This window comes from Pantherophis guttatus, chromosome 12 (assembly GCF_059756535.1).
Source record: "Pantherophis guttatus breed Tessera chromosome 12, ASM5975653v1, whole genome shotgun sequence".
NCBI classification, from domain to species: Eukaryota; Metazoa; Chordata; class Lepidosauria; order Squamata; family Colubridae; genus Pantherophis; species Pantherophis guttatus.
In genome coordinates, this window is record NC_142074.1 from 25,095,308 (window position 1) to 25,111,219 (window position 15,912).

The following is a 15,912-nucleotide window of genomic DNA, read 5'->3' on the forward strand; positions in this document are numbered from 1 at the left end:
AGCCTCTCAAACGGAGGTTTCAGAGGCTGAAAAAAGCCTCAGAAATGAAGTTTCAGGGGAAAAAAGCCTCCAAACAGAGTTTCAGAAGTTTCAGAGGCTTTTTTTCTGAAGCTCTGTTTCGGAGGCTTTCAGAGGCAGAAAAAAAAGGTTTTTTTCTGAAAGAGAGTTTCAGAAGTTTCAGAGGCTGAAAAAAAAAGAAAGGCACAGAGCTCACAACCAAGGAATCTGTTGCTAAAATTCACTTCTGGGAACAGCTGATTAGGGGTATTCCAATCCACCCGTCAATCAGTTCGGCCGAGCCGGTAGCGGTGACGATGTGACGTCACCGAACCGGTTCTCTGTGACTGGGAGCTGGGCCTTCCCGCCTGCCCCCGGCTTCATTCCTACTTTTATTTCTTGGTTTTTAACCCAGCTGATAGGTGCGGCAGAGTGGATTACCGCACCTCAGCTGGCCAGAAACCTAACGTGCTTGCGATTGCACGCAAAGCGTGCGTGCGAAGAGAACCGTTAGTAACACCGGTTGAAACCCACCACTGCTGCCATGACACCTGAGATGGGACGGGAGCAATGCTTGTGAGGGTGCGTCGTTCAATTGCTTCATTGTCAAGCTTCACACTTTGCAGAAACACTCTGGGTGAAAAGAAACATCTAAACAACAGGCAGGAGGGGGAAACACCCTGAAAATTTAAATGTTTTTCCTCCCCCCAAAAAAGTCACACTGAGTCACCCAGAAACTTTTTTTCATTTTCCAATATACATGATAGATGGGCCTTTGGGTTCCTGGCAGCGGCTCTGTTTAGGTAACAACAATAATAACACAAGCCAGACTTTTATAGTTTAGCGGAGACTTTGCCTCTCTGCATGTCCAAACAGTCTGCGAGGCGGGAAGCGGTGGGGAAACCAGAAGGAAGGCGAAAGATCTCTGCCAACTCTTGCATTAGAAAAAGAAACGCTGCAATTTTTTTCTCCCCTTTTTTTAACCCAAAATTATAAAAAAAAGCTCCTGCATGTTTTTAGCTTCATGCGCAGATCATGTTGTCTCTCTGGCTCCAAAAGTCCAGCCTTCTACATTATCAATCCCCTTGTTAACGCCACGGTACGGATTTATGGTTTAAATTAAGACTTGGCAAGAACGCCAGCCACTCTTAAAAAAAAAAAAAAAGGGAAAAAATTTCCCTATGAGTCATCTGTTTAGAATGGATTTCTTCCTTGGCTCTTTTGACACCAAGAATGTAGATCTCTGGGCTGCGGTGGAGTGGGGGTCAAGGGAAGGGAAGGGACAAAAGGGCACCCGGCTATCGGGGAGGTGTGATTTTTTTCGCACGGCTGAAGGCCTCCGATTGTGGCTGATCACGGAGAATTTGGTTTTTAATTACCCGTAATTTCCAAAACGAGATGGAGTCCATTCATGACCCATGCACCCTAAGGCATTCAATGATTCTTGTTTCTAAGGTATCTCCTGCCAACACCGGTTTAATGCACTGCCTTTTTTTAATTTTATTAATTTTGTACTCTCCACCGTTCGTAAAAATACTCTGAGCTGGGAAAACAATATTACGAAGGGTGCAATAAAAGAGAAGGAACAAAGAAGTGACATTCAACACGGAAATATCCTGGGGGACATGACGGTGGCCACTAATTTAGGAATTTCCCCCTGGAATAGCCTGAGATTTGGCTCCAGGCTTCTGTTCTTGGAGAAGATGTGGCAGAGGAGGGGGTCACCACAAAGAAGGCCCTGCCTGACAGCATTCCCTGAACGACTTAATTTATGGGTGGGGTGAGACGAGACCAGGGGTCGGCTGCTGGGGGTTCGTAGGGGTTCGGGAGAACCTCTAGCTAAGATGCTGTGCAGTTTGGAGAACCCCCAAATCCCACTCCTGGCTGGCCCCGCCCACCCTGCCCCGCCCCTCCAAGGAGTCCCCACACAGCCCGTTTTGGATGCAGGTAAGTGCAGGGCGTGCGTGGAGGCTCAGAGAGGGTGAAAAATGGGCCTACCGGAAGTTTAGGAAGGCCGGAAGTCGGCCCGTTTCTGGCCTCCAGAGGGCCTCTGGAGCCTGGGGAGGCCATTTTTGCCCTCCCAGAGGCTCAAGGAAAGCCTCCGGAGTCCAGGGAGGGCAAAAACGCCCCGCTGCCGTGGTGCAGGAGATCGACTAGGCCACACCCACCATGGCCACACCCACACAGCAACCAGGCAGAGAACCCCTTGCTAACATTTTTGAAGCCCACCCCTGGACGAGACCCCCGCCAGATCATGGGTTACAAGATCAGGCTGGTTCTCTTCAGACGTCCAGCACAGAAAGGTCAAAGACCAACAATTTTTTGAGTTTGGAGAAGAACTGGAATTGCCCAGGTTATTTTTTTTTAAAAAAAGAAAAAAAAGGACTTCCTGGACACTGATTCACTTTTCAGAGATCGCTCACCCATATGTTAAGTTTGACTCCCAACTTTGAGGACAGGGAAATGAGGTTGGAAGGCTTGGAGGCCTCTGAAGGTTTTGGACCTTAGAAAGGTCAGCCTTCCCTAGGGGAGGGCAGGGAGTCACGTCTGGCAGCCGGTGGAGAGAAAAGCCATTCATGGCCCAACCTTGGATGCCCTGAAGATCTCTGGCCACAACAGGTGCCTGCAAAATCGGAGATTTGAGTAAAGATCTTGGGAAATCCTCAGCAACATTTGGGGGGGGGGAGAAAAGAGGCTAGGGATGGAATCAGAACCCCTGATTTCAAAGGACCATCGAAGGTGGATGAAGGAGAAATCTCATTATTTCCTATTTCTTTTAAAAAAAATAAATCAACTTTTTGATTTATATGCCGCCCTTCTCCGGAGACTCAGGGCGGCTTACAATGCGTTAAGCAATAGCCTTCATATTTTTGTATATTTATACAAAGTCAGCTTATTGCCCCCACAAACTGGGTCCTCATTTTGAAGGAGAGACCTCAGGAGCTCTTCCGCAGAAAGACAGAAGCTCAATGCTCCCCCTTTTAAAAAATGAAAATAAAATGCCCCCCACTCCACCCCAAATTCAGTCCTGTCCTCCCCTAACACCCAGGAAGCCTCTGGAGAAACAAAGGAGAAGATAGAAGGAGTCGACGAGTTCATCTCAGCCTGATGAAAAGAGAGAGGGAAAGAAAACAAAAATCAAAACTTCACCCATGGTTTACTCGGACACAAGGCTGGCTGTGGCCTCCCAAACCTTCGACCCGCAGCTGGGTTCAACCAGCTCAATTCAGCTGAACTGGATTCGACAACTGAATTGGCTGCCCGATTTGTGGCTTGGCGTGAGTTGTGCAGGGAAGACCAGGGTCAAGGGCCGAAGAAGATGCGGGGCAGGAGAAGGCCACCCTGGAGACCTCACCAAGCTTTCCTGACTCATGCAAGAGGAGAGGTTGAAGTGTAGTTATCTCCCATCTCCTATCCCTGCCCCAGAGGCGGAGGGGCAGGGCACCCCACCACTGACTTTGGGGGACAGTCGGTGCCAGCTGGTTCAAAATCCCTCATTCCCGGGGTGCGTGTGAATGTTTTGCAAGGACAGCAACTCACATCGGGAAGCAGCAGGCGTCCCCTTCGAGCAGCGATCAGAGCGCCAGCGACCCTCTTCTTGCTAGAGAGGCTCTGGGGTCTGTAGCACGTCCTTTTTTCTCTCCCCATAGAAAGGATTGCAAAGATAGAATCTGGCAGATTTGTGGGGCTGATCTGGTGCCTTATAATTTTACACTGGCTCTGAGGAATGCAAACTATTTTCCCACTCTTAAATCAGATTTATAATTAGAGGAAATCTGGAAGGCTCATTGCAGACATGGAGCCTGGGTTTATTCAGACTCTTGCCTTGGAAATAAAACAGGTGGGGTGGGAGGTGGCTGAACCCCTTTCCCCCCCCTTTTTTTATTTTTCCAACGCTTGGGATGGGGGGAATACAACTGCAGAAATTTAACCCCTGCAGGGTTGAAAATCATGCTGGGAAAGTGTAAAAAAAAAAAATTATTTTACGTGTGCAAACTTCCCACGTTTTTAGAAAAGCAAACCGCATCCAGGTATGGCCAGAGTTGGCTGGGGATTATGGGTACCGGCATCCAAAATCTCTGGAAGGCCCCCCAAGTCTTAATTCCTCTTAATGAAATACAATAGTTCTTATTGGCTATTTGCCTGGACATATGCTAGATGTTTTCTTATGGGAAAAAATTTATTCCTGGGGTGTAAGTTACCCCTTTTACAAGGATAAGCAAGGGAGAAGTTGAATAAATACCATGAAACGAAGGGTTAAAATAACCGCCTATCATTTGGACGAGAAATCAAGAGTTGGGATTAGCAATTTTGGGAATTGCTTGTACGGCTCCAGGGTTCAAAACCAGAGCTTTTCGGGACAAACGCCCTTCGCCCCTCCACATGGGAAGTGAAATAAACAGATTTATAGCAGCTGTTTTCAAGAGAGGCTTGTTATTTGTTCCTCATTCCTGACTTTCTTTTTTTGCTTTCCTTCCCAAAGTCCGTTTTATCCATCGAAAATCCTTCCAGGCACCCGTTTCCCAAAAGGGCAGTTTTGCAATTTGGGTTTTAATCCTCTTCTCAGCTGTGAGGTGAAACGGCCATATAAAAGGGCTTAAGTCAACCTTAGTAGACTTATTAGACTAAGTTTTTGCACAAACTTTTCATTCTGCTCTCTAGCTACTACTCATTCTGCTAAAGAAGCAGGCAAAATCACAAGCTCCCCTTGCCTCTTGTGGCAGTCAGTTCCACTGGTGCTTTTATAAGACAGGTTTTTTTTCTGTGAAACCTGGACTTGGGGAAACTTTATTTGTTGGCCAAAACTTTTAATTCCTGTTCTCAGAACCAGGTGCAAGAGAGACAGGAGGGTCTGTATTATCCGTGATACCTTACCCATGTTCCTGAGCCAACTCAGGTCTTCCCTTGTGCAGGGACTGGGAGGAACAGGAGTTAAATCTGATCTTGATGGCGATTAGATGATGTTATGTTGGTTTAGGAACGGTAGGTGCCAAGGTGAGGTGCACAGAATAAATCACCTCCCCTTGGCATCTTCCTCTTCCTCAATGGCAGCCCCAGCCTTGGAAACCTTGTGTTTGCATCCAAACATTTTGATCTGGATGGATAAATCTCAATTGCTTCATTTCCCAAATAAGCCATGCATACCGGCAACCAACAGAGGGCAGCAGAGGGTTTTTTTTTCCTGAACTAAATTTCTCTGCTGCCCTCCAGTGGTCAATCCAGAAGGCACCTTCCAAAAGACTGAACTCAAACAACTTGTGCAAGTTGTGTGAAGCCAGGGCCTGTACTGTTGTGAAGTTGGGTGTAGCTATTGAGAGGCTCTGGAACCAGGGGTGAAATCCAGCAGGTTCTGACAGGTTCTGGAGAACCGGTAGCGGAAATTTTGAGTAGTTCGGAAAACCGGCAAATACTACCTCTGGCTGGCCCCAGAGTGGGGTGGGAGTGGAGATTTTGCAATATCCTTCCCCCAGGAGTGGGGAGGGAATGGGGTTTTTGCAGTATCCTTCCCCTGGAGTAGGGTGGGAATGGAAATTTTGCAGTATCCTTCCCCTGCCATGCCCACCAAGCCACGCCCACAGAACCGGTAGTAAAAAAATATGGATTTCACCACTGTCTGGAACCCTACTTGGGGGTCTGTCCAGTGCAAAACCCTTTTAATCCCCAGCAAAGAAATTGGAAAGTAATAGCCGATTAGGAACAGTACTCCTGTTTTACAAGGAGTAGTAAACTTAAGCCATTTCCAGCTGTTTCATGGGCAGCTTCCCTGGTCTTTTAAAACCTGTTTTACTAGTATTCAGGAAATGGAAATGACTCTATCAACAAAGTCATAAGGGCAAAATTTATTTGCATTGCCTTCATCCAGAAAAATTAGCCAACAGATCTGGGATTTTCAGAGGGAGACAGTTTGGTCTAGAGGTGAAGGCACCTGACTAGAAACCAGGAGGCAGCGAGTTCTAGTTCTGCTTCAGATATGAGAACCAGCTGGGCCAGTCTCTCTCTCTCTCCCCCCCCCACCTCACAGGGTTGTTGTTGTTGAGAAAATAAGAGGAGGAAGGAATATGAGGTGTGTTCACTGCCTGGAGTCACTTATAAAAAGTAATAAAGGCTGGATAAAAGATAAATAAGATCATAAATATATGATGGCGTAATAAAATAAAGCAGATCTGATTCTTGTTTAGTTTTCAAGATTTTCAAGATAGACAGATCTTTAAGATCTGGTCAACTTTTTTGCAAATCATCCCAAAACGAATACCTGGGCATTTCACACACACACAAACACAGAACTTTTGCTGGCAAAACTAAATCCATAAATTTAGTTGTAGTTGAATCAAGGAAATGATCCAAGCTAGACCGTCTGGGGGATGGTGAAGATTTAGCAGTAAAAAAAAAACAATATAAGGGAAAGAGTTAAAACTTTTGGGACAAATCAGGGTTGAATTTGATGCTGCCCTGATGCCATTAATAAGGTCCAGCATGCTGCCTTATTCTAGAATAATCCGACTATTTATCAAAAGTGTTTATTCTGTGTCCTGGAAACGGGGTTGATTTTGTGAGTTGGGAAATAGCATTGCACTCGTGTGTCTCCTGAAAAATGTCTGCAAATAAACCAGACATGATGTCAACCTTTCTCTCTTTGACAATACCTTGAGCTAAATTCCATCTCTCCTGTTTCATTTATATGCGTTTTTTAAAAAAATGATGGAAGAGTTGTCTTGTTTGTTTCTCGATACACTTTCTGTGAAGGAGATGGGCAGTTTCAAAACTGGATAGATGAGAGAGAGAGAGAGAGAGAGAGAGAGAGAGAGATAGATAGATAGATAGATAGATAGATAGATAGATAGATAGATGATAGATAGATGATAGATAAAGAGATGAGAGAGAGAGACAGATGGAGAGAGAGGAGAGATTAGATAGATAGATAGATAGATAGATAGATAGATAGATAGATAGATAGATAGATGAGAGATAAATAGATGATAGAGATAGATAGATAGATAGATGATAGATAGATAGATAGATAGATAGATAGATAGATAGATAGATACTGTTGTGAATTTGGTCTACCATTTATTTATCTACTTATTCATCTCATTTTTATAGCTCCGGTCTCATCTAAATAATTCCCGGTGGCTCCGATAAAAGCGTGTCACAAAACGTAAGAGCGTGCATAAGAACGAAGTTAGAATTAAAAGATAGGGCTACCGTGTGAAAAGTTCAGAAATTAAAAAGCTAAAAGGGGAAGAGAACAGCCTCGCCACACCAACCGTTCCCCAGGGTTTAGCTGACATTCATGCCAGAGATATCATGGTTCAAACCAGGGATCTGCAAACCATGATTTCATTTATTTGTGTGTGACCTGTGTGTTCAAGTCATATTTTGCCATCTGTAGAACACAAAGCTCAGAGACGTCTCAAAAAGGTGATCACACCCAAATTTAGCTTCTCGGCGTTCGTGCAAGAGACGACAAGTTGAAAGGTTTACGGTGCAAAGACAGATGTTTAAAACCCCTGGCTTCTTATGAAATCAGGATGGGGTTTACTAGCACCTGTTCCAATCAACTTTATTAAAAGACATAATCCCTTGCATTTGAGGAAGCCAACGATAAGCCAGAAAAGTTGGTGCCTTTTAATAAAATTAATTAACGGCAGTTAGAGGCGGTGCTACCAGTTTTCTTCCTGGTCTTTGGCTACTATAGGCTAACATTGTTTGTCTCTTGCAATTTCAGGCCATACCAAACTTAAAAAATGGTCCTAGAAATAAGACCAGGGGTAGGGAAGGATGAAAGTATTATTTTCCCACCTGAACAAAAGAGATTGGCGAAACTACAAAGCATCAGGTCTCTTGACCAAAAGTTTGAGCAGAACCACGAAACAATAGAGAGAGGAACAGATTTCGTGCACCCTCCAGGTTTTGCAAACTTAATTGTGCGAAGCATGCAAAATATGCCCCTTATATTTTCTCCGGTTTTTAAAGATGGGTTAGGAGGACTACACCACCCCAGAAGCCACAGCCCAGCCCTGTGCTGCTATCTGGGAGTTGTGGGACTGGCCGTCCCCACAATGGGAACATCCAAAGCCCGCAGGGAATGGAAAGGAAAGGTTTAATTTGCCTCCTTAGGATGCCAGGGAAGGAAATTAAACGGAAATTAAATCTCCTCTTTTAAGGGGAAGGAAGGAATGCAAGTCTCTTTTTCCTTCCAGCTTAGCCAAGAATGAACTTTGACTCGGCTTGGGTTCTTCCAACTAAACCTCCAGAATGCCTTGCCTTTTCCTGCAAACCCCCTAACTTGCCAAGGGGACCCCCCCCCACACCCCAATCTCAGCTCCTCCACCAGGATGCAGAGGGAGATGCTAGAGTGGAAGGGAGGGGGCCAACTCACCCACCGCCCGGCAGCCTCTTCTGAGCAGCTGTCTGGGTACCAGGAGAGTCTCTGCAGAAGTCGATGTGCAGGAGAGCGAGAAGGCAGGAACTAAAAAGCTAGTAGTTGATACAGGGTGGAGCCCAGGAGGGAGGGAGCCGGGCACGGGGAAAAAAGCAAGAAAGAAAAGGCATAGAAACGAAGCAAGGGGTGGAAACGAATCCAGGGGAGAAGCAACCTGAGAAATAAGGAGAAATTTCCTGACAGTGAAAAGAGTTAACTGGTTGGAACAGAAGTTGCCTCCAGAAGTTATGGGTGCACTCTCACTGGGAGCTTTTAAGAAGAGACGGCACAACCCTTTGTCTGGCATGGTATAAGATCTCCTGCTTGAGACTTCTAAGGTCCCTTCCTCTAAGACAATGTTTCTCAACCTTGGTAGCTTGAAGATGGGTGGACTTCAACTCCCAGAATCCCCCAGCCAGCACCACGATGATTTATTCAAAACGTTTATCTAGAATAGAATAGAATAGAATTTATCTAGCCATCCGTCTCACACACATGTAAGTGTGCACACGCGTGTAGGATGGCAGCCTCATAATGCATGACGTCTACAGGGGCACGTTTTGCCACGGGAAAGCGAAACAGCCCACCAGCAGCTGTGCTGGGGTCCCCTAAGACTCCCCACCCCTGAAAGAAGGGCTAAATATTTCACCCCAAAAATGCAGGGGGGAGGAGAATGGATGGGTTTAAACAGCCATGTCTTCACTGGCTGAGTTTCATAGTTTTTAAAATGATTTTGACACCTAATTTTCGTAGTTCTGTCTCATATCTATGTATATTAAGCCACATAGTGTGGCTGTAGCATTATTATTTATCTTTCTTATTATCTTCCTTACTTCCCCATTATTGGTATTGTTGTTATTATTCTCTCTGTTGCTTTGGTACCAGAGACAAATGCCTTGTGTGTCTACGTCTTCTGGTGGTTGATGGGTGTTGGCCAGAGTCTGTAAAAGGATGGGCTGCTGCCTATAGAAATGTTTTGGATAAATAAAATAGATAAAATAAATAAATAATAAGAAAAATGAATACACGTAAATATACTCTGTTTAGTGACCGTTCGGAGTTACAGTGGCACTGAAAAAAGTGAGTTCTGTGTTCTGCAGACCAGCTGTTCTTCCCAGCTAGCCTATGGACTTCAACTCCCAGAATTCCCAGCTAGTCTGTGGCCTTCAACTCCCAGAATTCCCAGCTAGTCTGTGGCCTTCAACTCCCAGAATGAAGAGAAGAGAAGGGACCTTGGAGGTCTTCTAGTCCAGCCCCCTGCTTAGACAGGTAACCCTATCCCATTTCAGACAAATGGTTGTCCAATCTCTTCTTAAAACCCTCTAATGATGATCTCCTCAGATTGTGTAAATCTTTTGCCTTTTACTAAAAAACCTCCAGTGATGAAGCACCCACAACTTCTAGTGGCAAGCTGTTCCACTGGTTAATTGTTCTCCCCATCAGGAAATTTCTCCTTAATTCCAGGATGCTTCTCTCCTTGATCAGTGTCCATCTGTTGCTTCTTGTCCTGCCTTCAGGGGCTTTGAAGAACAGGTCGACCCCCTCTTCTCTGTGACAGCCCCTCAAATATTGGAAGTCCTCTATCGTATCACCCCCCAGTCCTAATTTTTTTATTATACTAAACATACCCAGTTCCTGCAACCGTTCTTCGTATGTTTTAGCCTCCAGTCCCCTAAGCATCTTCATTGCTTTTCTCTGCATTCTTTCCAGAATCTTTTTTATATTGTGGCGACCAAAACTGGATGACAAACAGATCTTGAAAACTGTTGTTCACCAACCTTTCGGAGCTCAGGGACCACTAAATTCATAATTTTAAATCCCGCGGACCACTAATATGATCTGCCTAATGACCGGCTGGGTGGGCGTGACTAGGTGGTCATGTGACTGGGTGGGCGTGGCCAACTCGATGTCACTCACGTCAACGGGCACCTCGCCGGCCTCTACTCGCCCCTCCCCTCCCGGCCACTCCTCACCTGTCCACCTGGGCTCTTAGGGCCCCAACAGGAAGCAGTTGTTGGAGCTAAGAGAGAGTTGGCAAAACAGCTCAGTTCAAATTGGATCTGACCGAGGAGTCTCAGCAGAAGCACCTCACTGAGGACTAGGAGCATAGGCTTTCCAAGCAGAGGGAAGACCTGCGGGAGTGCAAGGCCAGGTACTGGCGCCTGGAGGCTCAGCAGGCTGAGATGGTCAGCCAGTTCCAGGCCATGATGCAGTCCCACTGCAACGAGGCCCTCCGGCTTCTTCCCCACCAGTGGCACTTCCCTCCAGCCTTTGCCCAAAGCCACACACCAGGAGGCCGAAGCAGACCCCAAGTCGGAATTTCTGCCCCCCTCCGACCCACACAAAAAGCCCCCGAAGGGGGAGACTCTCTGCAGCAACACAAACATTCATTGCACGTATCTGTCCCAGGGGCCGCAGTTTGAGGACCCCTGATTTAGTGCAATATAAAAAATGCAAATAATTTTTCTGAGGACCACCAACATTTTCTCACAGATGACCAGTGGTCCATGGACCATCAGTTGGTGACCTCAGCCAGGAAACTCGATGTAATGTAACTCTATGCAACAGGGAAAGTTGACAATTGTATTATTTTGGGTGCAGAAGGGGCGAGAATGTGGCGGCTGTGCTTGTAAAATCAGCACTCTAAAAACCAACCTTGGCACCTAGAAAAACTGGTCTTTAGTTGCCATAAAAGGCTTGGCAGGAACCAGCTAACCATTCGCTCCAGTTCCTGCCTGCTCCCCACCACATTGTCACAATTCAGACGAATTGACCCACGGCTTATAAACAGTTTAGATAAAATTGCGCTGAAGGGAAGTGACTTCAGCCACCAGGAATTTGGGGTGGGGGTGCGGGGAGCGAGAAGGCCAGAAAAATAAATGCCAGTGGAAAATAGGAGGGGGGGGGCATATATTTCATTGCCCCTGGGTTACAAAATTCCTTTTTTTGAAGAAAAAAAAATCCTCTGCATGAGGATTTAGCACTCGGAAGAAAGTTCTGGTGAAGTTTCTTTCCACTCAGTTTTTGGTGAAGGTGAAACGGTAGAGATTTTCTTAGAAAAAATGTGTTTCAGGGAAGTTGGTGCCAAGGGAGGGAGTGGCAAATGTGCCACTCCTTTTTTTTTTTTTGATTTATATGCCGCCCTTCTCCGGAGACTCAGGGCGGCTTACAATGCGTTAAGCAATAGCCTTCATCCTTTTGTATATTTATACAAAGTCAGCTTATTGCCCCCACAATCCGGGTCCTCATTTTACCTACCTTAGAAAGGATGGAAGGCTGAGTCAACCTTGAGCCTGGTGAGATTCGAACCTGCAGAAATTGCAGGCAGCTGTGTTAATAACAGGGTGCATTAAACCACTGTACTACCAAGGCACTCTTGAATGAAAGGCAAAGGTATTGCACCCCTCTTGGGAGATTAGGGAGCTGGGTGTGATTGGCACCCTCTGTACATACTTGGTTGTCGTTTCTTCCTATGGAGAGGTATCGAGGGTGAGGTTTGGGCAGCCAAGGAGGCTACAGAGGACTGGCAGGCTGGCACCAGGAGGGGCATCGCTGGCAGACTCAGAAGGGCAGCCTGGGAAATTCTCCTCCTCAAGGCATTTCCTTTCTTTCTCTCACCCATCTTCCTTCCTTCCTTCCTCCTCCCTGCCTCTCCTTCTTTCCTTGCATCTATCCATTCACACACTCACTCACTCTTCCTTCCTCCCTCCCTCCCTTTCCTTCCTTCCTTCCTCCTCCCTGCCTCTCCTTCCTTCCTTGCATCTATCCATTCACATTCACTCACTCACTCTCTTCCTCCCTCCCTCCCTCCTTTTCCTCTTCCTTCCTTCTTCCCTCCCTCCCTCCCTCGTTAGTTAACCAAAGATGCAGGATTTTGAAACCAGAAACAAAATTTCCTTAATTTTTCTTTGCCATCCAGGACCTTTCTTAATTTCCATGTTGCCTTCCCATATTTCTCATTTTATTTCCATATAAAACATTTCCTCGCTGCTTTAATGCTTCCGCATAAAGGAGTTGATTCAAACCTGTATCATTTGGTCAATATTTCTTAACTTTAGAGAATGGTCTATGACACGTGCTGGCTGGGGAATTCTGGGAGTTGAAGTCCGCAGGCTGGCTGGGGAATTCTGGGAGTTGAAGTCCACATGCTGGCTGGGGAATTCTGGAAGTTGAAGTCCACATGCTGGCTGGGGAATTCTGGAAGTTGAAGTCCACATGCTGGCTGGGGAATTCTGGAAGTTGAAGTCCACATGCTGGCTGGGGAATTCTGGGAGTTGAAGTCCACACATCTAACATAGCTAAAGTTAAGCAACACCATTGTAAAGGATTAACAGGCTGCTTGCTAAAATTGTTGGACATTTTATAGCAACACTCAAGGGAAAACGGCAAAGATCTCTTAACTGGAAATCCTGTATCTCTAAAGAATGAGCTCAGGTGGCCCTGCTTTTTTAGAAATAACCCTTTTGCTGCATAAATGGTAAAAAGTGATTATTATTTTCCTCTAAAAGAAAATCTCCATCTTAAGTTTGGGAAATGATCGGAGAGGGCGGAAGATGAAGAGCGAGGAGAGACACGGATGGATGCATGTCGCATGGAAGACTCTTCGCTACAGATTTCGGGAGGTTTAAAAAAACGATAATGGTTCAGTTCAACGCCGAGCAAGAAAGCTGGCTGGGATCTTCCAGGCACGTCTCCCTGTCTGGCTAGGATAATGAAGCGGGAGACAAATGAAGATTTGGCTTGCTGTCCAAACAAGAGCTGAGCCGGAGCTGAGCTGACTTGGAAGAGGCTGTTTTATTAGTCACTGATGAAGCAGCTGCAGCCGAGAAAAAAGCTTTATTTGGAAATGTTGAAACTAGAGGAAGGAGGGAGGTGAGAAGCTTTGTTTATTGCAAAACGTGCTCAGAAGGAAGTGACCCTAATTAACCGATTCCAAAGAACTAAATAAGGAAACATCTTTTCTTTTTTTCTTCTTCTTCTTCCTTTCAGCAAGAGCTTCCAAAGCAGACATCCAAGTCTCTGCTTGGGTAAAAAAAACTGCTCGTTTTGCCAAGCGTGAAATTTCTCGGTGGTCTCCCATCCAGAAAGGAACCAAGGCCAACTTGCTCCGTTTCTGAATCCATTTCTCCGGCGCCTTTGCTGCTGCTGCTGCGTCTTTCCTTGCTTAATGCAATCCAGTTTTGAGGCTCCTCCGGCCAAAAACGGTGCCATCGGCTCACCAAACCGGCTGTCGGTTTGCGCGATGTGTCAGATGGAAGTGTGGCTGGCTGGTTCGGTGGCCTGAAGGTTGTGTGTGTGTGGACCCAAAGAGAGGGAAGACCAGAGTTGGTGGCTGGAGAGGAGGAAAGCTGGAGGAGATACCACTTTTGAAGGGCCCCTTCCCAAACCTGCAAGGATGGCTCGGAGATCTGGCAAACCCCGGATATGCCATTAGCTCCATTTGCAGGACACGGTGAACTCACGACTCAAATACTCTTCAGCGTAGCCGGGTTTGTGGATGTAGCCAGAGGTTATGCGTAGAGTGCCTGGCCAACCTCGTCCGTTGGGCTTTGCAGGACATGGCTCTTAAGCATGGGAAAGCATGTGGCGGGACGGTGGCCAGAGAAAGCAGAGTCCGGACTGTTTTAATTTTTGCACTCATGTATCGCAGGAAGAAACGACCTGCGGCTGTTTGCAAAGCCAGCAAGTGGGAAGGGAGACATTTTTGACTGGTGAGCAATTATATTTTGCTTTCCACATTCTCCAGAGGTTAGGTAAAAGGGAAGCGGGGCAAAACATACATCACCTTAAAAATGAGGGTGGGTCACACAAACACCCCACGTTGGGAGACTGCGACCATATATGGCAACTTCTAGCTGGCAAAGGCCATGCCCTCCACCCCCCCCCCCCCCAAGAGTTTGGACCCTTTCCTGGCAGGGAAGGGAAGCTGGATATTTTTGGGAGAAAAAGGCGACTGGAAGCAAAAATCCCTGCTAAGAGAGACTCCTGTCTAAATATTGTGATAAAGCATTCCGAAGTTCGTCTCCCAGCCAAATTCTTGGATTCCAGCATATAGGCATCCATGTGGGAAGTTTTGTTCTCTTGCAATTTGGGTCATAATTCTGTGCCTTTTGTCCTTCACGGATTGATCCTAACCAGGATTTATTCTTCCTTGGAGCTATCGATGGCCCAACACGAGTTTGTATTTTGGAAAAAGCTTCATGCTTCTTCTTTCCCCCTCCTAAAACTAGCTTTTTTTAAAAAAGAGCTGAACTTTGTGAGGTGGTCCCATCAGGGCAGAAGGTTGGAGAGCAAGGAGGCCAATTGGCAACCCAGATTGATGCTGTGTTGCATGTAAACATTTCAATCCCTGCCTTATTTTTTACAAAAGTTGAAGGTAAAAAGTTAGATTTGGGTTACTTTTTTAAGAAAAAAGCCATGTAGCCGTGAAGTCCTTCAGTTGGGGCCATACGTGTTTCCAATTTAACGGGCAGTGTAAATCCAGGTGATTTATAGGTTTGATGGTTCAATTTTTAACACCTGAGCCATCTTACATAGGCTCATAAAGCTAAAACATGCAGAAAAATATCCCCCAAAGAGCCCATTAAAACACACCCAAAGCAATTAAGCTATTAAATGCAATTACCCTTCAAAAAGACCTTGACTGTGTGTGAGATTGGTCTAACAAGTGGCAACTTCAAATCTCAACCAACAAATGCTCTGTCTTGCACATTGGCAAAAAAAATAAATAAATCAAAACATAAAATACAAATTAGATGGACATGACCTTGTAGATGACCCTCACTCTGTCAAGGACCTTGGAGTACTCATTTCTAAAGATCTAAGTGCCAGAGCCCACAGTAACAACGTCGCCAAAAAGAGTTGTCAACCTAATCTTGCATAGTTTCTTCTCTGGGAATATTGTACTACTAACTAGAGCATACAAAACCTTTGCTAGACCAATTCTCAAATACAGCTCATCTATCTGGAACCCACACTGCATATTGGATATAAATATAATTGAGAGAGTCCAGAGATATTTTACAAGAAGAGTCCTCCATTCCTCTACCCGCAATAAAATACCTTATGCCACCAGACTTCAAATTTTGGGCTTAGACAACTTAGAACTACACCGACTTCGGTCTGACCTATGCGTTGAACATATAATTATCTGCCACAATGTCCTTACCTGTCAATGACTACTTCAACTTCAACCACAATACACGAGCACACAATAGATACTGTACAAACTCAAGGTAAACCGCTCCAAACTCGATTGCAGAAAATACGACTTCAGCAACAGAGATGGTCAATGCCTGGAATGCACCACCTGACTCTGTGGTTTCTTCCCCAAACCCCCAAAACTTTAACCTTAGACTGTCTACTGTTGACCTCACCCCATTCCTCAGAGGTCTGTAAGGGGCGTACATAAACGCACCAGCGAGCCTTCCGTCCCTGTCTTAATATTCCTTTTTACTCTTACTCTTTCCATGTATTCAAATTATGTTTATACT

At 45.7% G+C, this 15,912-nt stretch overlaps 1 protein-coding gene across 1 annotated transcript in view; it reads right to left on the bottom strand.

The window, feature by feature from the left end:
• FHL1 (four and a half LIM domains 1) overlaps positions 1-8,681 on the bottom strand; it is a 28,687-nt gene extending 20,006 nt beyond the window's left edge. Inside the window, exon 1 of the mRNA XM_034441640.3 lies at positions 8,378-8,681. The gene's annotated coding sequence lies outside the window, so the exon portion shown is untranslated. The remainder of the gene's footprint in view (positions 1-8,377) is intronic.
• Positions 8,682-15,912: the final 7,231 nt, after the last annotated feature.